Below are 26,218 nucleotides of genomic sequence, written 5' to 3' on the forward strand. Positions count from 1 at the left end.
TGAGTTCTCTCTCTTCTTCTCTTCGTTAGCATGGCTAAGGGTCTGTCGATTTTATTTATTTTTTCAAAGAACCAACTTTTAGTTTTGTCAATTTTTTCAATTGTTTCTTTTGTTTCAATTTCATTAATTTCAGCTCTGATTTTAATTATTTCTTGCCTTCTACTTCTTTTGCTGTTGTTTTGCTCTTCTTTTTCTAGGATTTTGAGATGAAGTAGAGGCACTGGGTTTGATCCTCAGCACCACATAAGTGTAAATCTAAAACTTAAGAATAAATATTTTTTTAAAAAACCCTCTGTTTCCCCTGATGTGCAGAATCACAGCTTGTAGAACAGGGGTCCCCTGTGTTTCTCCTTTGCTAGCAAAGCAATAAAACTTCTTTTTCCTTTTTTTCCAAATCTGTCCTCATCATTGGATTGGCATAGGGACAAGGACCAAGCTTTTGATAACAAAGAGACTGCCCTTTTCCTATTATATGTTTTTGACACCTTTTTTGAAAATCAGTTGTCTTTATGTGTGGATTTATTTCTGGGCTGTTTATTCTACTTCATTGGTTTATGTGTATGTTGTTTTTTTAAGAGAGAGAGAGAATTTTTAATATTTATTTTTCAGTTTTCGGTGGATACAACATCTTTATTTTATTTTATGTGGTGTTGAGGATCGAACTCAGCGCCCCACGCATGCCAGGCGAGCACATTACCACTTCAGCCACATCCCCAGCCCATGTGTATGTTTTACTGCTGATACTATGCTGTTTTGATTGCTATAGCTTTGCCCGTAGGTTTTAAAATCAGGTAGTCTGATGCCTCTAGATTTCTTCTTTTTGCTCAAGGTTGATTTGTTTATTTGGGGTGTTTCCTGATACCATATGAATTTTAGATATATTTTTTGTTCAAGTATAAAACAATTGGAATTTTTATAGGAATTACATTGGATCTATAAATAAGACTGCTTCAGGTAGAATGAATATTTTGACAATATTGATTCATTTAAGTTCTTAAACATAGGATATATCTCTATTTTCATCTACTTAACTATTTCTATTTATAATATTTAAATGTATGTTTTCTGGTGTACAACTTTCATCTTCTTGATTAAATTATTCCCTACATATTTCACTTATTTTGGTAGCTATTGCAGATGGAAATTTTTTCTTAACTTCAATTTTGGTTAATTCATTGTTTTTGAACAAAGATCCAAAGATAATTCAGTGAAAAAAAGTATTTCCTATACATTGTGGCATATCAACTGGATATTGCATAAATGTAAACTGTGATCATGCCATATTGAAAAGGTAACTCAAAATTAATCTCATAGATCTAATCAAACCCTAAATGTATAAAACTTAAAAAAAATAAGAGAAAATCCTCTGTGCTGCCTCAGAACAATAACTTCCACCTCTTCCAACCACACATATTCACTTAACCCCAAGACAGGCTGCTCTGTGAGTGCCCACATTATAGACCCCAGCTCTGTGTCTTCAGTGTGCTTCATACACCATAGTAAGCAAGTAAGTTCACACCTTGGGCCTTGGAACTAAAGTCTCTCCACATGTGCCTATCCTGCAGATACCAGCTTAGCCAGCCCGAGAGCAAGTCGGTGCTCTGGACACTGGATCCATTTCCTAGTTTTCCTTCACTAGCATGGTTACCATAGTGACTCAATGATTGCAGTGAGATCTGGTGCAGACTGAGCATCCATTTTTTTTCTTGTCTGAATAATGTATTGCCATAATAGTTGTCCAGTGCCTCTTTTTGAATTCTCCTTTGCCTTCCAAAATTATTAGTTGACACTTAAATGTATAGTTTTTATTTATAATTTGTTTATTTATAATAAACAGGTATGTATATTAAGGCTTGTATTCTCCCAACGGACAGTGATCTAATGCTGTCCATAACTCCATACAGGCAGTATAAAAAAAATTCAGAGCAAGAGACACATTCTAGATACAAGTCAAAATAATATAGGTTATACATTAACTTAGAGGTTCTTTTGCATTAAATAACTTCAGAAGTTATCTACTCTCTAAGACAGGGAGGATCCTCTGTGGTAGGTATGTGCAGAATTGGGGTATGAGGCTGATGGGCCTGAGTACCACCTACATGCTGAAATCTAACTCCAGGCAGTGATCTCTTCAATAGGCCCCTAACTCCACAAAACATGACAGCAAATTTGTTTTCTAAAAAGTGTGTGTGTGTGTGTGTGTGTGTTTTGCTTTTTTTTTTTAACCCATTCAACAGAAACAAAAATTAGATACACAGTGAAATTTAGTAGGTGGCATCACCCATCACACTGTCTGTACTATCAAATCCTACTTTAAAGCTCAATATTATTGGTATAAAACTTAAGATGACATCAGGATTCTCAGTTGAATTAAAGGGGAAAATGAAAAATGTTCTGCCAACAACTGAGAACATCTGAACACTGACACAGACCTAAAACACTAAATAATCCTCCCTAAGAGATTAGACAGTAGCAGTGGGGTGAAGCAGACCACCCAGTGTGGGCAAGACATAGTGAAGGATGGCTTTTCCAAGGATACAAAGGTGGTCATCATGTTAGAAAAACTAAAACTTATCTTTCTATCCAGTAGAAAATCCAAATGGACAGATAAGCATTTTTACACAGATAACACAAATAGTAAAAATGGCAAATCAATTGAAGAGGATCATCACTAACATTTTATTTCAGCACTGAGATTTTAACAGCATTCTTTACATGACACAACAACCCATGGGTTCTTGTGTTTGCTACAAAGAAGTAGAGTGGTAAAAACTATTAAGTCATCTTGGAAATAATAAATGACTGGATATAAAATAAGAAAATTCCAAAAAAAATCTTTGAGATATATTAGGTTTTTGTTGTTTTTAAGGATATTTATATTTTGCATTAGTTCTGACTGATAAGCTGACAAAACACTTCTCTGTTAGTGAATTCTGTAACATTATAACACAAGGAAAAATACAAATGAATGCAGATCCATCTGGCAAAAATTAACTGCAAAGTAGGTGAACATGAACGTAGCATGAAGATAGCACCAAATATACTTTGCTTTCAAAGTCAACTGTTAACATAAGAGACTAGTTTGTCCTTATTGTTTGTCTCGATTTTGCCATTCATTGTGCACCACCTCTCCGTCCTCCTGACATTTCTCATAGTGAGAAAAGTCTTCAAGGCTTCAGATGGTGTGCTTGAAGGAAGAAATAATTCTCAGCATTTGTTTTGCTTTTACTAGAGGCACCTCCTTTGTCTCTCAGGAGTTTGTGACTGGTTTGTTGTTGTTCCATAGTCTGATGTGCTGGAGCTGGTTATTGGGCACATTTTTGACAAAAATCCACTTCATGTCAAACGTGACCTTCCACTTATCCTGAGAACAGACCACAGCCGTGGTGCCATAGTCCACAGGAAACTTCATCTTGGCCATCTCACAGAAATGCCTAGTCTCACTGATGCTGAAAAGCAGGGAAGGTGTTATTCAGGAGCTTGTTGCCATGTTCAGTGTGGCACCAGTTGCAGTACTTGATGCAGTGGTGGATGTTGTCCTCTGAATAACTCTTTATGATGAACATGCCCATTTTTAAGGGCTCACTCAAACTATTTAAGGTTGTAGCTGTAGAGGGCCTTCTATTTCTCAAGGACAGGGTGGAAGTCTATACATGGGACAAAATTAATCTGAGTGATTTCAAGAGTGTTACTACTACTTCTAGCCTCCCTGTTCTACTTAAATGCAGTGTTTTTGTTATAAGGGGTGATCCAGCAGGTTTGGGTGGCTGCTGAGGGCTCTGATGCTGTGACTGGGCCAATGGGGGAGTCCTGAGCTGGGAGAATATGGACCACCTGCTGGGGCTGCAGGGTAAACTAGGGGCAGGTGACTGCCAGGAGCTGGGACCTTCAGCACAGGCCCTTTATTATCCTGGGTGCCAGTGTCCATGTGGTTCTTTATAGGTGGAGGAGGCATCACAACCCCTACTACAGGCCCACTTTTTTTTCTTTTTCATTTTAGGCTATGGTTTTGCAGGCTTGTCAGCAGTGGCAGCCCAAGAGGTTGGCTTTGAAACTAGCATGTTTACATTTGTCCCACTGCTGCTAGAAAGGATTCCTGTCAGTGCCACATCATTGATAAAGAGCCCACCATCTTGACTTCAGAAGTGGTGACATCCTTGTGCCCCATTCCAGGCTGTTCATCCCAGGTGCCTTGGTAAGTATGTCACTGTGAAAACCTGTCTGTCCATCAACAACCATGCCACTCAGGGAGCTTGGCAGATAAGTATAGCTGCTTCTGTATGTGGAGCTCTGAGTCTGCTGCTCTGAGAACTACTTGCCCCTCCTGCTGAGAATATAGGGTTTTGAGGGAAGAAACTAAACCTATGTTGACACATGTTGTTCCCCAGGCCCCCTGGCTTCCTAAAAACAGCATCATGCATGGAATGATTGTCTCCATTATGGAGCTGCCCATAGGTGGTGAGGTATGGAATTGGAGGGTCCCCTGCAGATCAAGGGGTAACTGTTACCCCAATTGGACTGTCCAGAAAGGTAGGGCTCAAAGTTTTTGTCATGAACTATATCCTTGTGATGCAAAAAACCATTCTGTAATTTATTATCTTGCCTTTTTGTTCTCTGGGGGTCCACACTACTGGTCCACCTGTTTTATGAACAGTGTGGAAGTTGGGCCTCTCAAGCCCTTCCCCGGGCTTCATCCCAATTCCACCTGGTACAGCTAGTTGCAGCAGTAGGCACTGGGTGTGCAGCTGTGAGTGGCCACACTGAAGGAGTGCTGACCCAAATGGCCTGTTTTATTTATTTATAAATATATTTCTCAATGTATTATTTATATTGGTATGACCCAAAGAACAACATTTTTAACAAAGGGTTAGCCTCTGTTATTACTATAATATATACTGATGTTAAAATTATCCAAGCATTGGTCAGTGGAAGGCCCTTCAAATTGGCTTCAATGTCAATTTGACATCTTTCTAGAGCTCCTAGAGCATGTACTTTGCTCTCTAAGCCCAGCTGTAGGAAGGAGGTAATGATCTGAACCTCAAAGTATCACTTTGAGGACTTGAAGAGAAAAAGTCTGAAAATACCTACCTATAATGTGTGGCATCTAGTAGGCCCTCAACAAATATTAGTTCCCAATTCCATCTTTGCCTCCTTCATTCTGTCCGTGCAATACATTTGACATTAACATAATAGCATAAATGTAGAGAGAATACTTGGGAATATAACAGCAAGCAGGGATAAGTCCACATTTCCAATATTTGTGAGCATCAGTGTCACTGCTGGGTATAAGAAGGTAAGGAGATGGAGCTGAGGAAAAGTGTCATTGCACAACTTCAAGTTAACTGGGTAGGAGTAGGCAAGGCATCACCCCAGTCCCATTTTTTTTTTGTATGGTGGTTTCAAAAATAGTCTTTTTCTTTCAAGTGTACATCTGAGGAAGGTATGGACTGTACACCACAGAACCAATAACTCATAGATAAGAACCAAGTGAGATGTAGAGTCTCATAGGCTACTGGAGCGAGAATGAAATGATCATAACCTCATCACTAGGACACTAAGAAGGTGACTAACTTTCCACCAGTCTTATCTATGAAACAGGATAATAACACCTACAACCTCCTGATGAGCAGGCATGCTTTAGGTTTTAATTGTGATCCCATGTAAGAAAGCAATCTTCATTCTCAAATGGAGAGAAGGATCAGTGCAATTTGGGTTAATTACAATAACAGGCATGCCAGGTATCCTGGAATTCTGCATGACTGTCTGGTATGGTTTGGATATGAACTCTCCAGCAAAGATTAATGTGTTGAAAGCTTGCTCCCCAGTACAGCAATATTTAAAGGTGGAACTTTGGGAAAGTGATTGGATCATGATAGCTTTGACCTTATCAATGGATTAATTCACTGATTGATTAATAATCTGATGGCATTATGGGGAGGTGGTAGAAATTTTAGGAGATGGGGCCTAGTTGGAAGAAGTAGGTCACTGGGAACATGCCCTGGAAGGACATTTCTTTTCCTGGCCTCTCCTTCTCTCTCTCTCTCCCTCCCTCCCTCCCTTCCTCTCCCCTCCACCCCCCCCTATTTCCTTCCTGGTAGCCATGACATGAGTAGCTTTCCTCTGCTATGCCCTTCCGCCAAGATGTTTTGCCTTATCTGAGGCCCAAAGCAATGGAGCTTTCTGATCATGGAATAAAACTTATCATTCACTAATATTAACATATACAAAAGCATCACAGAATATCCCACTAATGTGTGTAATTTCCCCCTGTCAATTAGAAATAATATTCAATAAAATGAATTGATAGTTAATATTCAGTTTTAAGACTTTAGAATTTTCTTTTTCCTATGTCATGAATTTTTAAAATGTTATTCCTAAAAATTTATATATTTAAAAATTTTTTTAGTTGTAAATGGACACAATATATTTATTTTATTTATTTTTTTGTGTGTTGCTGAGGATCAAACCAGTGCCTCATGCATGCAATGCAAATGCTCAACCACTGAGCTATAACCCCAACACTATAGTTTTAATAACCAAAGCACAAAGAAATATTTAAAAATTGTTTTCTCTTCTGTGAGAAGTACTATCTAATATCAGTTTTACCAATGAGGCCAATAAGTGATAGTATGCTGACATAAATGTATTCAAAGAGTTTTCAAGTGATGTAACTAGGGCTTGTCCCTAGTCTGCCTCCAGAGCCCACACTCCTCACCAGTATACTTTAGAAGAAACAGACATTTGTTGAACTCTATCAGCCCATGACGTTTAATGTTACATTGTGACCATAGTTCTTTTAGGGGAATCTATGCTTGTAGAATCACCCCACATTGTATCAAATGAAATTTATTTTAGAAAAACAAAAATGTAATAATTATCAAAGCAAACATGTTGACAATCACCACAATTACTATGCATTAGATAGCTGGACTCTTAAGATAATTCCTTGAACCTCCATGGTGAATTTTTTCCTTTAGAAACTCATAGTGCTTTTCCAGATGGAAATCACATTGTTCTGTGCTCTAGACTTCATTGGTTGGGAGGCGTGGCTAATTAGACCCCCACTGATGGGTGAGTCAAATGAGGTGTGGTGACTTACCCAACATCACCTAGAATATGTGGGTTAGATCTGGAACTGAGGGTCAGGTATATCTTGTCATTCACTAATGTGTCTGTCCATCAGATAAGGCATTTGCCACATATTTATATGTAGTAAGTCACTTTTCATGAGCTTGGGATATAGATAAATAGGAGAGGACACTGAGTACCTTTGAATAAGAGGAAATGAGGTGTTGACTTTTTCTTTCTTTCTTTCTTTTTTGTTGTAGATGGACACAATATCTTTATTTTATGTGTTTATTTTTATGTGGTGCTGGGGATAGAACCCCACAACCCCAGCCTCCAAGGTGTTGACTTTTCTTATCCAGCACAATACTATGTTGGGAGATTCAATTTTCTGTCCAATTTCTTTCAGTTAATTAACATGCTATGTGTGAGATTTACACTTATTGTCTATAGATGTCAATTGTTCATTCTTATTGGTGATAGTATTACATTGAATTAATATATTTCACAATAAGTGTATTTATTATGAGTATTTGGATTGTTTTAGTTCTTGACTTATGTATTATGAATGTCTTATACATATATTTGGATGGATACCTATTTCCATTTCTCTTGGGCCTCTATCTACCTAATACCTAAGAGTGGAACTTCTAAGTTATAGGATATATGTATGTTCAGCTCAGCAGTCACTGCCAAGCAGTTTTTCAAAGTGGTTATTCTAATTTATAGTCTCCACAGCAGTGTGAGAGTTCTGGCCTTTTTACATCCTTACCAATACTTGGCATTTTCCATCTTTTATTCTCTTGTTCTCTATGTGTAATAGTATCTCATTATAGTTGTATTTTTTTGTTAATTCAACTTTCTCTGAAGTTTTAGCTCTCCTTTAATATGAAGAAGGTCATCTCTCTCCCTCTTCCCCTCTTTACTTTCTAATTTGATTATTGTACTTGGTCTTTGGCCTATGTAATTTGTATTCTCAATTTTGCTCATTGTATATTGTATTATTTATTACTGTTCTGATCTCTCATATTTCCTATAAATTGGTAATTAGAGTCTTTATCCAATTCAGATTTCTTTTGGTAAATGTACCTCAGATATGGTGTTAGGTACCTCCTATAGTCTCACACCATATGTTAGTTCAGACTGCTGTAAGAAATAACCATAGAGTGGATGTGTTAAACAACCTTTATTTCCCACAGGTCTAGAAGCTCGATATCTGAATTCAGAGTGCTAGCTCCAGCATTGTTTGGTTCTTGGTGAGGGTCCTCTTCCTGATTATGTCCTCATATGACCTTTCCTTTTTGTGTACTTGCAGAGAGGAAGCAAGCTTATTGGTGTCTCTAATTATAAGTGAACTAATCCCATCATGAGAGTTCAACCCTCATGACCTAATGATCTCCCAAAGGCCCTATTTCCTCGTACTTTCATATTGGGTATTATGATTTCAATATATGAATTTGGGGGAAAACAAGTATTCACTCCATAGCATAATAAACTAGGAACCTTATCATGTTGATTGTCACTGCTATTGTGACTTTAAGATTGAACACTGGGCTCAGGTAATGCATCCATTATAAAACTTCCCATTAGTTTTTTTTTAACCTCATGATTTTTAATGTCTCTTAAGATTTATATCTAGATACGCTGCCGCAGTCTGGCTGGGCACAATCAGGAGCCACTTGTCAAAAGAAACTAACTTTATTTTTAGAACCACACACGCCAAACAAAACAGCCTCTCAGGAAAAACCCTCAGAGCCTCAACTGCCACCACCGGCTTTCCACAAGCCTCTCTCTCCCACACAAGCTTCTCTCCACCTCCCACAATCCTCCTGCTCTTGAGGCCGATTGGCTGGGTCACGTGGGTGGAGCCAAAAAAGTCCCCCAATGAGCAGCTCCGTGGTCTGAAAGGGCAGGGAAACAGCCCAATGAGCATCACCGCAGAGGAGCCAATCAGCTAGATGTTGCTGGGGCCGAGGAGCCAATCAGCTAGATGTTGCTGGGGCCGCTGTGAGCCAATCATCAGCCGGCAGCTGGAAGTTTGCTGGCAGCTGGAAGTTTGCTGGGGCCCCTTCGGCTGTGGCTCTCAACATCTCCCCCTCTCTGTTTAAACAACAAGCATGTGGCTTAGGGACCGTGCCTGCCTTAGGTTGTCCAATAGTACATATGGTCCTTAGGTTGGTACCATTGCAATTGGATCTTACCCGTCACTGACTACTGGTCCAGTATACAACCACACCTGTGGAGAGGTCTTTGTACCAGCGGGGGGGTGAGGTTCTTTGCCTCACCTCTGTTGGCCCCCAAATTTTAGCTGGACGATCATGACAAGCAGGAAGATACACCAAGCCAATTGACGGCTCCTTTTGGAAAAATTGTACCACCAATGATATCATCAGCAAAAATACCCCAACACTACCACAAGTCGCTGCACCAACAGATAGTTCACAATGCATACAGGTGAGCTCACAATGTATCCAGGCAAGTTCTGCAAGCAGTTCAGTGATGGCTATTGTAGAAGCTGTAGATTGGTGTTATCTTTGACTTCACCAGCACTGGGATGAAGATAGGAATTCTGGCAATAATGGCTAAAGAAAAAATTATGTAACATTACAGAAGGCACTAAAAGAAAACAATTTTCTTAACAATTTACATTATCTTTAAGAGAATTATTAAATATAATGAAAAGGAAAGGTGAAAGTAAACAAACAGATCTGTTAACCTTCTTTTTTGTTTACATATTAAAACAATCCTCAACAGTTGTTTACCCAATTTAAATTAAACCATATAAATCACGTGAAAAAAAAAATATTTGGATCCATTTTATCATGAGCGCTCATCTTATATGATATATGGACATACATACATTCAAACATATAACACAAAACACAAGTGTGCACACATAATATAATACATACAACACATAACATTATAGTAAAGGCCTTATAACTTTTTACAGGTGAAATCTCCATTGCAATGTTTAAAAACTCTATAGTCAAAAAATAGAACTGATCAGCAAAACATCAACCTAGGTCTGTATGAGCTCAAAAAACAAAATAGAACTTCATGATATGGCAAAGGGCAATAATAAAATAGATATTGAAAAAAGCATCCTGGTTCTGTTGCAGATGTAAGAATAGCCAAACTGGAGTTTTGGATATCAGTTTTTATGGATTTGAGCCAAATCATCTTCTTTTTGGTCTGTAGAAATCGCTTTAGTTAATCTTTCTGGAATCCAAATCGGCTGCTGTTCTCCCTGTGGAAACACATAAACAGACCCCCGACTCCAGACAATCACTGGGTCAGGACCTTGGTTAATCTCTCTGGAATCCAAATTGGCTGCTGTTCTCCTTGTGGAAACACACAAACAGACCCCCGACTCCAGACAATTACTGGGTCAGGACCTTTCCATTGTCCTGTTAGAATATCCTTCCAAAGTACCTTGGGCTTATGCACATTTTTTGGACACATATGCCTTTCCGCAGCACTAAGTCCTGATGAATCCAAATTTAAAAAGTTTAGAGTAAAAAGGGTTATTTTAAGTTTATCTTTGGGGAATATATACCCCTTCCCAATTCCTTCTTTTTGCTTTAATAAGTACATTTTAATAGTTTGATGAGCTCTTTCAACTATGCCTTGTCCCTGTGGATTGTATGGGATTCCTGTTATATGAGTAATGCCAAATGTTGAGCAAAATTGTTTAAAAGAGGTAGAAGTATAACCAGGGGCATTATCTGTTTTTAACTGTTTTGGAACACCCACAGTGGCAAAATTTTGTAAGCAATGAGCTATAACATCTTTAGTTTTTTCTCCGGCATGAAGGGAGCCCATCAAAATCCAGAAGAAGTATCAACTGTAACATGCAAATATTTTAATTTTCCAAATTCTGGCAATTGTGTGACGTCCATCTGCCAAATATGGTTAGGTATCAATCCTCTAGGATTGACTCCAAGATTAACTTGTGGTAAAAAGGTCACACAATTTTGACATTGTTTTATTATTTGTCTAGCTTGTTCCTTAGTTATTTTAAAACGCTTTTGTAAAGTATTAGCATTGACATGGAACTTTTTATGAAAATTTATAGCTTCTTCTAGTGTAGAGAAAATATGTATGTCATGTGTAGTTTTATCTGCTAAATCATTGCCCAAACTAAGGGCTCCAGGCAATCCTGTATGTGCCCTGATATGTGCTATAAAGAATGGATCTTTTCTGTCCCAGATTAGACTTTGTATAGTGGAAAGCAAAGACAAAACAGTAGAAGAAGGGGAAATCCTACCAGCATCTTCAAGAGATACTATAGCATTAAGTACATACTGACTATCAGAAAATAAATTAAATACAGAATCTTTAAACATCACAAAAGCTTGTAAAACTGCATTAAGCTCTACCTTTTGAGCTGATTGTTTGGGTACTAAAAATGTAAAAGTTTGATCAGGGGTAACTACTGCTGCTGTACCATTATTTGACCCATCAGTGAATATATTTGGAGCATTCATGATAGGTGTTTTTCTTGTCATTTTTGGAAAAATTACAGGATGCAATGACCAAAAAGACAATAAAGGATTAGATGGTAAGTGGTTATCAAATGAAACATTAGATTTGCACATGATTATTGCCCAAGTATTTAACTCTTTAGCTAACTCATCAATTTGATTCATAGTATATGGAGTAATAATTTTATTGGGAGAAATTCCAAACACTCCCTTTGCTGCTTTTATTCCTTTGAGTATTAATTGTCCTACAGCCTCAGGATACCTAGTAAGAATAGTGTTAGGAGAATAAGATAAATGTATCCATAATAGTGGACCTTCTTGCCAAAATACTCCTGTAGGAATATTTTTTGTTGGTAGTACAATAAATAATAAAGGCAAACTTATATCAATTCTATCCAAATGCATATTTTCCATATATGTTTCAATGATTTTTAATGCCTTTCTTGCTTCAGGCGTTAACATTCGGGGTGAATTTGGATCTGATGGACCTTTTAGGATATCAAATAAAGGTCCCAACTCTCCTGTTGGTATACCTAAATAAGGCCTTATCCAATTTATGTCTCCTAATAACTTTTGAAAGTCATTAAGTGATTTGAGTTGATCTACTCGTATTTGAATTTTTGGTGGACGGACCATGGTTGAGGATAATAGAACTCCTAAATAATTAATTGGAAAACTTAATTGTACTTTATCTATTGCTATCACTAGATTATAATTTTTTTTAATAATTTTGTAAGTGTGGCATAACATTCTAGCAATGTGTTTTTAGCTTTGTGTGCTAATAATACATCATCCATATAGTGAAATATTTGTAGTTCAGGATTTTGATTTCTAAGTGGCTGGACTGCTTTGTTAACATAAATTTGACAAATAGTTGGGCTGTTAGCCATCCCTTGAGGGAGTACTTTCCATTCATATCTCTGATCAGGACCCTCATGATTCAGTGCAGGGATAGTAAATGCAAAACGTGGACTATCCTCAGGATGAATTGGAATTGAAAAAATACAATCTTTAATATCTATAACTAAAACATACCAGGTTTTTGGCAAAGCAGACAACTGAGGAATCCCCGATTGAGCAGGTCCCATAATAACCATCTCATTATTAATGGCTCTTAAATCTTGCAATAATCTCCATTTACCAGATTTCTTTTTGATGACAAATATGGGAGTATTATGGGGAGATACAGAAGTTGTATATGTCCTTCCGCTAATTGTTGTTTGACCAGGTCATGGGCTGCTTGTATCTTTTCTTTAGTCAGGGGCCACTGAGGTACCCATACTGGTCTTTCGGATTTCCAAGTAATTTTTATTGTCTCAGTGGCCCTTTCTGAAAATCCAACCCATGTCTGTCTGTTCCTTGATCTATTTGTATTGGTGCTGCTATACCTTGTTCTTGTTTTTCTAATCTTTTTCCTTTCCTAAAACCTTGTCTAGTCATAATAGTGGGTGCATTTTGGTTGATGTTATTTGTTAATGTCAAACCTAATTGATCTAGGACATCTCGTCCCCATAAATTTATGGGAAGATGATCCAATACATATGGCTGTATAGTTCCTTCACATCCTTCAGGATCCTTCCAATCTAATACCATTGCACTTCTATGGGGATTAGTCGCCACTCCTAGGCCTCGAAGCGTTTGAGTGGCTTGTTGTAATGGCCAATGTTTTGGCCATTCTTGACGAGAGATGATGCTAAGGTCTGCACCTGTATCCAGTAGTCCATTAAATTCATGTCCTTGAATATTTAGTTTTAGCATGGGGCGAGAATCTAAATTTAAAGAAAGCATAGCCCAATCTACACCTGTGGAGCCTAATCCCTTGGAACCTCTTTCTACAGTACGACTGGAAAATTTATCATGTAGGCTGGGTATTATTAGTAACTGTGCTATTCTATCTCCTGGTGAAATTACTGATATACCCTTTGGAGAACTGGCTATAATTTTTATTTCACCTTCATAATCGGGATCAATTACCCCAGGACTTATCATAAGTCCTTTTAGAGTAGAAGAGCTGCGTCCCAATAATAAGCCTACTGTTCCTTTGGGAAGAGGTCCTTTCACCCCTGTGGGAATGATTTGAACTCCCATCTCTGGAGTTAGTACTGCTCTGGCAGAGGTGCAGATGTCCAACCCTGTGCTCCCTCTGGTTTTTCTGATGAGGGATCTGATGGACAATGTGTCCTGGGCACTACCCTGATGGGGTTGCTGGGTTCCTCCAGTGCTCCGTATATTTGTGGTTTTGGGCCTCGGAGCATTGGGCCCCCCTGTCCATTTTTTGGCAACGGAGCCCGATGCCTTTCTCCACGATATCGTGGATAAACACCTGGTCCTTGTTCGTTTTTTGATAATGGAGTACCCTCTATGGTGGTTTGAGAACGGCATTCATTAGCCCAATGTCTCCCTCTACGGCATCGTGGGCAAATACCTGGTATTCTACTCCTTTGATACCTAGTTTTGTTAAACCCTCCTCCAATGGGGCAATTCCTTTTAAAATGTCCTGTTTGTTCACAATTGTAGCATGTTCTTGGCCTGGCATCTAAAGCCTGTTTTACTGCAGCTGCCACAATTTGCCCTTGTTCATTAATGTCTCTGGCATCTAAAGCCTGTTTTACTGGAGCTGCCACGACTTGCTCTTGTTCATTAATGTCTCTACATAATTTAATATATGTGTTTAAATCTTCATGTTTCCATGGTCTAATGATATCTCTGCACCAACGATTTGCTTGCTCATAAGCCAGGTGTTTTAGTAATGGCATTGCTTGTTCTGTATTCCCAAAAACTCTGGTAGCTGTTTGAATAAGCCTATCTACAAATTCAGCATAAGGTTCATTAGCTCCTTGTATTACCTTAGATAATTGACCTTGTAAACCTCCATGTCCTTGTAAAGTCTTCCATGCCTTAATTGCATCTACAGCAATTTGTGCATATACACCAGGATCATATGCAATTTGTTGCTGCTGATCCTCATAAGGTCCCTTTCCTAACAACATATCTAGATTTCTCTGAGGATAACCAGCTGCTGCATTTCGCCTAGCCGTCTCCTTGCAAAATTCCTCATTGGCAACCTTCCATAACAGGTATTGTCCTCCATTTAGCACAGCTTTACACATATTAGCCCAATCTGCTGGCGTCATGTTCAAGTTGTTAATGGATTCGACCATGCTTACAGTGAAGGGTGCTTGAGGACCATAGGTTGTTACAGCCTCTTTTAGCTGCTTCACTGTTTTGAAATTTAAAACTTGGTAAAATCGCTGCCCTCCTGCCTCAAATACAGGGCATGTTAATATTTGAGATCTTGTCTCAGGATCCCAACTATCAACTGCGGGGGTTGGGGACCTCCCAGCATATGGAGGTGGCCTTGTTAGTTTGACACTTACGTCCCCTGGTGATAGAAAGGTGTTAGTAGCAGTCTCCTGTAGAGGTGGTGCTGTTGGTTGGACACTTACACCCTCTGGTGATAGAAAGGTGTTAGTAGCAGTCTCCTGTTGTAACTTTCCCCCTGATGGCTTTTTCTGTTTTACACTTTCTTTCTCTGTCTGACTAGCTTGAGAGGCCTTCTCTTTTACTTGAATCTTTTCCTCTGTTTGACTAACTTGAGAGACCTTCTCTTTTACTTGAATCATTATGTCTTCTCCTTCCTCTACCATTGTCTGAACTGAAGGCTTTGGACTAAGCAAACAAGATATGAATGTCCACAATGGCAATGTGCCAACTGGCAGAGTCCCTGGGCTTTTCTTTTCTATTCTTTTTAAATCTTCACCATGATGGTTCCATTGTGATATATTTAACAACTCCTCCTTAAAAAGCCATGGGCTACATTTTTGTATTGTATCAACGTATGCCCTGATTGTTCTTGATTTTACTGAGATGCCTCCTTCCTCTAACAATTTACTTAACACTCTTTCAGTCTGTTTTTTACTAATTTCTGATCCCGTATTTCTACTATAATACAACCCAACAAGATGACGCCAAACAAAACCGAGACAGAATGAAATAAAAAGGGAACAACAAAAAGTCATTATAGCCTTTCTATCCTCCTGACATGTGCATCCGTCCTTTCTCCCTATCTGTTCCTCAGACGTAAATAGTTTTTCCTCAAATGTGAGCGGTTTTTCTTCCGTCTCACTCATCTCCAGGGACAGGCAACTTAAAACAAAAGTGAAGCAAAACAAAAGAGGAATCTTAAAATGGCTACCCATCCTCTCGCCCTGCCCTCAGGGGCGAGCAGTTTCACTTACCCTCAGTCGCTCCCCGTGCGAGCCACCAAATGCTGCAGTCTGGCTGGGCACAATCAGGAGCCACTTGTCAAAAGAAACTAACTTTATTTTTAGAACCACACACGCCAAACAAAACAGCCTCTCAGGAAAAACCCTCAGAGCCTCAACTGCCACCACCGGCTTTCCACAAGCCTCTCTCTCCCACACAAGCTTCTCTCCACCTCCCACAATCCTCCTGCTCTTGAAGCCGATTGGCTGGGTCACGTGGGCGGAGCCAAAAAAGTCCCCCAATGAGCAGCTCCGTGGTCTGAAAGAGCAGGGAAACAGCCCAATGAGCATCACCGCAGAGGAGCCAATCAGCTTGATGTTGCTGGGGCCGCTGTGAGCCAATCATCAGCCGGCAGCTGGAAGTTTGCTGGCAGCTGGAAGTTTGCTGGGGCCCCTTCGGCTGTGGCTCTCAACAATACGCATTTCATTAAAAATTATACAGTGGTCATGTTCTAATTCTGTAATTTCTTCATTTATTAGCTGGATGATTTCTAAAACAGAAACTACTACCCCACTGATTATTAGGATTCACAGTTATAGTACACAGAGGAATAGTATGATGAATACTTGCATCTTTTATAGTATTTTCACTTTTTCAAAATAATGAGATATTTCCCTAGAAGCTTCCAAAGGTGAGCAAAAAGTTGGTATTTTTTGTGTTTTGTTTTCCTTTTTAGAGTGTCATCATGACTTAGAGATTTTTCTATATTTAATGTTTTAATCCATTACAGTCACTAATATTTGTTGTTCAAATTGTTTTCTTTGACTGTCCTTTTTTTACAGACCATCTGTTGTGATTGTTTATTCTGATTCATCTGGTAAAATCCCAATCTCAGACCTGGGTTTAGTCATATAGACTTGCTTTCTTCTTCCTTTTTTAAGTAAGAAATGAATATAGGAGACTCAATCTTCATATGTAAGTTGCTTATTGTTCCTGGGTTGGTCATTGATTCTTGACTTTGTCGGTGCATGAAGCCAATAAATATGTATTATATTTTTAGAGAATATACATCATCAACCTCAATATATGCAACTTCTCTGTCTCTATATAAATATTTATTTTTATCAGACTTAGTTTTAACCTACCAGTTTAATGATTGTATGTATATCTTTATGTGTATTAGATTTTTCTTCATAGCCAAATAGCATATTCTGTTATAATCTCAATGGCTTTTTCATGTTCTTCACCAGAAAAATCACAAAAAGATACAACTGTGATGGAAATGAAACTCTTTATTAGGACTTCTTGAGCAGAATGGAGACACAGCATTGACCATAGTGTGTTAAGCTTGCTAACCAAACAAAGAAAAGAGCTAGTTTTTACTTCTGTATAATGACAGTAGAGGCAGACTAGTGTTTAAGAATTTTGATTAGCTTTAGGTACATTTAAAAGGTGCTTTTCCTTTCCTTTGTGAGCACTTCAGCCTTGTGGAAAGGGCAGTCATTTGGTCAGTAGGTCAGTCTGGAGCCAAATATTACATATCTCCTATTATGCTGCATACTGTATAATCATATTTGCCTGTGATAGAGATGAGTTACTGCAGCTGTTAAGAGAACACATAGATTGGGGGTGGAAGATGGCACAAATCATGCAAGTAACAAGGATCCTGCTGTTTGGTGATTCCTCAACAATTTTATCTTTTATGTTATTCATTCCTGGAGAGTCATGGCATGACTATCCTGGCTTGAATGATGTACCAGGTTTTTTTTTTTTTTTTTTTTTGTACCAGGAATTGAACCCAGGGATTCTTAACCACTGAGCCACAGCCCTGTTTATATATTATTTAGGGACAGTATCTCTCTGAGTTGCTTAGGGCCTTGCTAAATTGTTGAGGCTGTCCTTGAATTCACAATACTCCTGCCTCAGCCTCCCAAGATGTTGGGATTACAGGTATGCACTGCCACACCTGGCTGATACACCTGTTTCTTTGTTTGTTTGTTTTAGGCTGATAAGACTAAGTGTTATTAAGTGAGAAGGTAGAGAAAGGCAGATATCATGGATTTTTTACCTTTATTTTGTTTATTTATTTTTATGTGGTGCTGAGGATTGAACTCAGTGCCTCACATGTGTGAGTCAAATGCTCTACCGCTGAGCCACATTCCCCAGACCCTCATGTTCATTTTTTTAATATTTATTTTTTTAGATGTAGTTGGACACAATACTTTTATTTTATTTATTGTATGTGGTGCTGAGAATCAAACCCAGGGTCTTGCACGTGCTAGACGAGCACTCTACCACTGAGCCACAACCTCAGCCTGCCTCATGTTCTTTTTTTTTTTAATATTTACTTTTTAGTTGTAGTTGGACACAATATCTTCATTTTATTTATTTATTTTTATGTAGTGCTGAGGATTGAACCCAGGGCCTTGCACATGCTAGGTGAGCACTCTACCACTGAGCCACAACCCCAGCCCAAATATCAAGTTCTTTTTTATTTTTTTAATTTATATATAACAGCAGAATGCATTACAATTCTTATTACATGTATAGAGCTTATTTTTTCATATCTCTGGTTGTATACATAGTCAAATAGCATGTTCTTAATAGCTAACATGCTATGGATTAAGGTCCTTGGAGTACATTTTCACCTTTTGAGTGGGGCTGACTGTCTTATTTTCCCCTCAGAGTTTTTATGCAGTGGGACAGATTATATGACAGAATATGAGGAGGCAAAGATCATTGGGGTCATAATTAGAGCCTGTCTACCACAGCATCATTAGACTAATTATCCATATTGGTTATTGGGAATGTTTCATATACCAGGATAACTAGACCTATATAATTTTATATATATATCAAGTATATATTCTGCCCTCCTCAGACAAACTAATGATTTACTTCCTTATACAGTGTTTTTAAATTTTCAATGTTATAATTTAAAGTAATACATCTCGTTATATAATTTTTTTTTATATATTTTTACTGGTTGTTCAAAACATTACAAAGCTCATGATATATCATCTTTCATACATTTGAGTCAATTGGGTTATGAACTCCCATTTTTACCCCAAATACAAATTGCAGAATCACATCGGTTACACACTCACATTTTTACATAATGGCATATTAGTGACTGTTGTATTCTGCTACCTTTCCCCTACTATCCCCCCTCCCCTCCCCTCCCATCATCCCTCTCTACCTCATCTGCTGTTGTTCAATTCTCTCCCTTGTTTCCCCCCCCTTTCCCCTCACATCCTCTTCTATGTAATTTTGTGTAACATTGAGGGTCTCCTACTATTTCCATATGCTTTCCCTTCTCTCTCCCTTTCTCTCCCCCCACTCATCTTTGTTTAATGTTAATCTTTTCCTCATGCTCTTCCTCCCTGTTCTGTTCTTAGTTGCTGTCTTTATATCAAAGAAGACATTTGGCATTTGTTTTTTAAGGATTGGGTATCTTCACTTAGCATAATCTGCTCTAATGCCATCCATTTCCCTATAAATTCTATGATTTTGTCATTTTTTATTGCTGCGTAGTACTCCATTGTGTATAGATGCCACATTTTTTTTTATCCATTCATCTATTGAAGGGCATCTAGGTTGGTTCCACAGTCTAGCTATTGTGAATTGTGCCGCTATGATCATTGATGTGGCAGTATCCCTATAGTACACTCTTTTAAGATCCTCAGGGAAGAGTCCAAGGAGGGCGATAGCTGGGTCAAATGGTGGATCCATTCCCAGCTTTCCCAGGTATCTCCATACTGCTTTCCAAATTGGCCTTACCAATTTGCAGTCCCACCAGCAGTGTACAAGTGTACCCTTTGCCCCACATCCTCACCAACACTTATTGTTGTTTGACTTCATAATGGCTGCCAATCTTACTGGAGTGAGATGGTATCTTAGGGTGGTTTTGATTTGCATTTCTCTGACTGCTAGAGATGGTGAGCATTTTTTCACGTACATGTTGATTGATTGTATGTCCACCTCTGAGAAGTGTCTGTTCAGATCCTTGGCCCATTTGTTGATTGGGTTGTTTGTTATCTTATTGTCTAATTTTTTTGAGTTCTTTGTATACTCTGGATATTAGGGCTCTATCTGAAGTGTGAGGAGTAAAGGTTTGTTCCCAGGATGTAGGCTCCCTATTTACCTCTCTTACTGTTTCTTTTGCTGAGAAAAAACGTTTTACTATGAGTAAGTCCCATTTGTTGATTCTAGTTATTAACTCTTGTGCTATGGGTGTCCTATTGAGGAATTTGGAGCCCGACCCCACAGTATGTAGATTGTAGCCAACTTTTTCTTCTATCAGACGGCGTGTCTCTGATTTGATATCAAGCTCCTTGATCCATTTTGAATTAACTTTTGTGCATGGTGAGAGAAAGGGATTCAGTTTCATTTTGTTGCATATGGATTTCCAGTTTTCCCAGCACCATTTGTTGAAGATGCTATCCTTCCTCCATTGCATGCTTTTAGATCCTTTATCAAATATAAGAAAGTTGTAATTTTGTGGATTGGTTTCTGTGTCCTCTATTCTGTACCATTGGTCCACCTGCCTGTTTTGGTACCAGTACCACGCTGTTTTTGTTACTATTGCTTTGTAGTATAGTTTGAACCCTGGTATCGCTATACCTCCAGATTCACACTTCCTGCTTAGAATTGCTTTTGCTATTCTGGGTCTTTTGTTTTTCCATATGAATTTCATGATTGCTTTATCTATTTCTACAAGAAATGCCATTGGGATTTTAATTGGCATCGCATTGAACCTGTAAAGAACTTTGGGTAATATCACCATTTTGATGATGTTAGTTCTGCCTATCCATGAACAGGGTACATTTTTCCATCTTCTAAGATCTTCTTCTATCTCTCTCTTTAGGATTCTGTAGTTTTCATTGTATAAATCTTTCACCTCTTTTGTTAGGTTGATTCCCAAGTATTTTATTTTCTTTGAGGATATTGTGAATGGAGTGGTTTTCCTCATTTCCATTTCAGAAGATTTGTCGCTGATATACAGGAATGCCTTTGATTTATGCGTGTTGATTTTATATCCTGCCACTTTGCTGAATTCATTTATTAGCTCTAATAGTTTCTTTGTAGACCCTTTTGGGTCTGCTAGATATAGAATCATGTCAACTGCAAATAGTGATAATTTAAGTTCTTCTTTTCCTATTTTGATGCCTTTAATTTCTTTCGTCTGTCTAATTGCTCTGGCCAGTGTTTCGAGAACTATGTTGAACAGAAGTGGTGATAGAGGGCATCCCTGTCTTGTTCCAGATTTTAGAGGGAATGCCTTCAGTTTTTCTCCATTTAGGATGATGCTAGCCTGAGGTTTAGCATAGATTGCTTTTACAATGTTGAGGTAAATTCCTGTTATCCCTAGTTTTTCTAGAGTTTTGAACATAAAGGGATGCTGTACTTTGTCAAATGCTTTTTCTGCATCTATCGAGATGCTCATATGGTTCTTGTCTTTAAGTCTATTGATGTGGTGAATAGTATTTATTGATTTCCGTATATTGAACCAGCCTTGCATCCCAGGGATGAATCCTACTTGATCATGGTGCACAATTTTTTTGATATGTTTTTGTATTCGATTTGCCAGGATTTTATTGAGAATTTTTGCATCCAAGTTCATTAGAAATATTGGTCTGTAGTTTTCTTTCTTTGAAGTGTCTTTGTCTGGTTTCGGGATCAGGGTGATGTTGGCCTCATAGAATGAATTTGGAAGAGCTCCTTCTTTTTCTATTTCTTGAAATAGCTTGAAAAGTATTGGTATTAATTCTTCTTTGAAGGTTTTGTAAAACTCCGCTGTATACCCATCCGGTCCAGGGCTTTTTTTGGTTGGTAGTCTTTTGATGGCTTCTTCAATTTCTTCCTTTGTTATTGGTCTGTTTAAATTGTGTGTGTCTTCCTGACTCAATCTGGGCAGATCGTATGACTTAAGAAATTTATCGATATCTTCACTATCTTCTATTTTATTTGAATATAGGATTTCAAAATACTTTCTAATTATCTTCTGTATTTCTGTAGTGTCTGTTGTGATATTGCCTTTTTCATCCCGTATGTTAGTAATTTGAGTTCTCTCTCTTCTTCTCTTCGTTAGCATGGCTAAGGGCCTGTCGATCTTATTTATTTTTTCAAAGAACCAACTTTCAGTTTTTTCAATGGTTTTTTTTTTGTTTCAATTTCGTTGATTTCTGCTCTAATTTTAATTATTTCTTGTCTTCTACTATATTTGCTGTTATTTTGCTCTTCCTTTTCTAGGTTTTTGAGGTGTAGTGTGAGTTCATTTATTTGTTGGTTTTTTCTTTTTTTGAGGAAAGAACTCCAAGAAATGAATTTCCCTCTTAAAACTGCTTTCATTGTGTCCCATAGATTCCAGTATGTTGTGTCTGTATTGTCATTTTTCTCTATGAATTTTTTTATCTCCTCCTTTATGTCTTCTGTAACCCACTGATCATTCAGTAACATATTGTTCATTTTCCATGTGATGTAGGATTTTTCCTTCTTCTTTTATCATTGATTTCCAGTTTTATTCCATTATGATCAGATATGGTGCATGGTATTATCTCCACACCTTTATATTTACTAAGAGTTGCCCTATGGCATTGTATATAGTCTATCTTTGAGTAGGATCCATGTGCTGCTGAGAAGAGCGTGTATCCACTTGATGATGGTTGATATATTCTATATATGTCGGTTAAGTCTAGGTTATTGATTGTGCTATTGAGTTCAATAGTTTCTTCATTCAGCTTTTGTCTAGAGGATCTGTCTAATGGTGAGAGTGGTGTGTTGAAGTCACCCATAATTATTGTGTTGTAGTCTATTTGACTCTTGAACTTGAGGAGAGTTTGTTTTATGAACGTTGCAGCTCCATTGTTTGGTGCGTACAAATTGATAATTGTTATGTCTTGTTGGTGGATGGTTCCTTTTAACAGTATATAGTGTCCTTCTTCATCCCTTTTGATTAACTTAGGTTTGAAGTTGATTTTATTCGATATGAGTATGGCCACTCCTGCTTGCTTCCGAGGGCCATGTGAGTGATATGATTTTTCCCAACCTTTTACCTTCAGCCTGTGTATGTCTTTTCCTATCATATGAGTCTCCTGAAGGCAGCATATTGTTGGATTTGTTTTTTTTTTTTTTTTTGATCCAGGTTACTAGCCTATGTCTCTTGATTGGTGAATTTAGGCCATTAACATTTAAGGTTACAATTGAAATATGATTTGTACTTCCAGTCATGTTTATTTATTTATTTATTTTAGTTTGGCTAGTTTTTAATTTTTGGTTATTTTCCTCCCCCTTTAGTGAGATACCTCCTGCTGTTAGTTTTGGGCACTATTTTTCAATTCCTCTTCTTGTAGTATTTTGCTCAAAATGCTTTGCAGTGCTGGTTTTCTGGCTGCGAATTCTTTTAGCTTTTGTTTATTGTGAAAGATTTTAATTTCATTGTCAAATCTGAAGCTTAATTTTGCTGGATACAGTATTCTTGGTTGGAATCCATTATTTTTCAGCGTTTGAAATACATTGTTCCAGGATCTTCTTGCTTTCAAAGTCTGTGATGAAAAATCAGTCGTTAACCTAATTGGTTTACCCTGGAATGTAATCTGCCTCCTTTCCCTCATAGCTTTTAATATTCTCTCCTTGTTCTGTATGTTGGCTATCTTCATAATTATATGTCTTGGAGTTGGTCTATTACGGTTTTGAATGTTTGGGGTCCTGTAGGCTTCGAGGATTTGGCAATCCATTCCATCTTTCATCTGTGGGAAGTTTTCTGGAATTATTTCATTTAATAGGTTGTCCATTCCTTTGGTTTGATTCTCTGTGCCTTCTTCTATCCCGATGACTCTCAGATTTGTTTTTTTTATGACATCCCATATCTCTTGAATAGATTGCTCGTGGGATTTAAGCATCTTTTCTGTGTTGACTATATTCTTTTCAAGTTGATAAACTTTGTCTTCATTATCTGATGTTCTGACTTCTACTTGATCTAGTCTATTTTTAATATTCTCGTTTGAGGTTTTAATTTGGTTTATAGTTTCCTGCATTTCTAGGATTACTGTTTGATTTTTTTTTAAGATCTCTATCTCCTGGTAAAGCTCGTTCTTTGCCATTTGAATTTGTTTGTTTAATTCATTTTCAAAATATACTTTTATTGCTTGGACTTGCTGTCTCATGTCTTCTCTAATATTCCTTTCCATCTGAGTTAGGTATGCCTTGAGTTCTTTCCCTATCCCTGTTTCTGATGCTTCTAGGTCCTCCTGTAGATTTAAGTTGTCCTGCATTGTTTGTACTCCTTTTTTCCCTTGTTTTTTCATGATGTTCACGCTACTTTCCAGTTCTATTTGATTGCTGTGTTTCTGCTCTCTTCTATAAATTTGTTTTGTTTTTTTATATTTCTGTTATCTCTCTTTTGTGTTGGTAGACTATGCTTGCTAAAGTGGATTCCGCTGAGAAGGAGTTCCGACGGCCGAGCTCCAGTGACGTCACCTCCCTGCTATGGCGGGCCCCAGGCTCCTTACTGGGGTGTCCGAATGGACGGGTGGGACTGGACTGTCTCTGGTTGGTTTCAGCTCCCAGTCGCCGGCGGGCGGGCGGACTCCAGCCGCCCAGTTGCGTGGGCAGCCAGCGGGCGATTGGTCGCTGGCTGGCAGGCGATCTCCAGCCGCCCAGTCGCGCGGACAGGGGGTGGGCCGTCCCTGGCGGGCGGGTGATCTCTAGCTGCCCAGTCGTGGGGTCAGTCGCCAGCGGGCGGGCAGTTTCCAGCCGCCCAGTCGCGCAGGCAGCGGGCAGATGATTGGTCGCCGGTGGGCGTGTGGTCCTCAGCCGCCTAGTTGCACGGGGCAGCGGGCTGGCTGTCACCGGCGGGCAGGCGATCTCTAGCCGCCCAGTCGCAGGGGCAATGGGCTGGCTGTCGCAGGCAGGCGGGCGATCCCCAGCTGCCCAGTCGCGCAGGCAGCCGGCGGGCAATTGGTCGCCGGCAGTCGTGCAGTTTCCAGCTGCTCAGTCACAGGGGCAATGGGCCGGCTGTCGCTGGTGGGCGGGAGATCTCTAGCTGCCCAGTCGCAGGGGCAATGGGCCGGCTGTCGCAGGCGGGCGGGCGGTCCCCAGCTGCCCAGTCACGCGGGCAGCCGGCGGGCGATTGGTCGCCAGCGGGCGTGCGGTTTCCAGCTGCTCAGTCGCAGGGGCAATGGGCTGGCTGTCGCAGGTGGGCGTGCAGTCTCCAGCCACCCAGTCGCAGGGGCAATGGGCTGGCTGTTGCTGGTGGGCGGGCAATCTCTAGCTGCCCAGTCGCGCGGTCGGTCGCCGGCGGGGGGCGGACTCCAGCCACCCAGTCGCGCGGGCAGCGGGTGGAGTTTCGCGGGCGGGCGTGCGTTCTCCAGCCGCCCAGTCGCGAGGGCCTGGCCTCTAGTCCCCTGATTTCTCCTGCTAGTCCTGGTTTCTCCTGCTAGACCAGATTTCCCCTGAGTGATGCCTCTCAGCAGTTCAAACTGTACTCTGGGCCTGCCGTTTGTTGGGCATGGAGGGTGGCTATTGGGAACCCCGGCACTCTATTGTTTTGATTTTTTCCTCTTGCCCCTCCCCCCACGCTGGCAATACAGGTTTCGTTTTCCCCGCTGATGGGAGGGGGAGTTGAAGGTCGGGTGTCTCTAGTTCTCCCTGCATCTTTATGCAGGCTTGCTCTGATAATCCCTCCCCCGGAGAGCCTAGGAGAGATTTTATGCGAATTCCCCGCTTTATGGGAGAAGAGCTGAGTAACACACACCTGTTTTATCATTGCAATCTGTCGGAGAGTGGCGGTGGTTATTTCAGCTCTCCAAGATGGTGGCCCCTGGTTTCCTTGGTGGAGTTTCCATTGTGGGGGATAGAGCTGTCCCGCTTCCTTCCCCGTCTGAAATCCCGAACTCAGCCCGGGGCTCTGTGAGTGCTCAGGCGGCAGGATTCCACAGAATCTGCAGGAATCTCCCTGCTTGCTGGTCGCTTCTCGGCGGCTCCGCGCCGTCTGTAGCTGCGGGGCGGGCCGCGCGGATCAGTCAGCCCGGATCTCCGGTCGCACAGTTGGCTCGTGTATGAGACTCAATTACCGGACCTCAGTGCTGGAAATCCTTCCTCTAGGTTTCGGTGCACCCCCATTTTGCTGTAAGTTCCTAACAAGATAGTTTTTTGTCGTTCTAACTCGTTATTCACCCGCGCAGTGGCGCGGTACATGGGGTGTGATGCACTCTATTCGCGGCCATCTTGGGACTCCTCATATAAATAAATTAAACCATACCCTGGGCAGCATTGCTTCTGAGCATCCAGGGAAATCAGAGCATACAATTCCTGGTGACTTCAGGATAGGACAATTTGGGGAAATTCTAATTTCTACTACTATGCAGGCCTTAAAGAAGTTATTTCCCAGATTTTCTAACTTTTCTTAAATTCCTATATCCAGATATAAACTATATACTTGACAATGTTATTTGAATAAA

The 26,218-nt window shown here is 39.6% G+C and overlaps 1 pseudogene; it reads right to left on the reverse strand.

The window, feature by feature from the left end:
- Nucleotides 1-3,736: 3,736 nt before the first annotated feature.
- Nucleotides 3,737-25,984, reverse strand: LOC124075654 (YTH domain-containing family protein 1-like; annotated as a pseudogene).
- Nucleotides 25,985-26,218: the final 234 nt, after the last annotated feature.

Source organism: Marmota monax, unplaced genomic scaffold (genome assembly GCF_021218885.2).
Source record: "Marmota monax isolate L192 unplaced genomic scaffold, Marmota_monax_Labrador192_F-V1.1 WCK01_AAM20220418_F8-fsc00206, whole genome shotgun sequence".
Taxonomy (NCBI): domain Eukaryota; kingdom Metazoa; phylum Chordata; class Mammalia; order Rodentia; family Sciuridae; genus Marmota; species Marmota monax.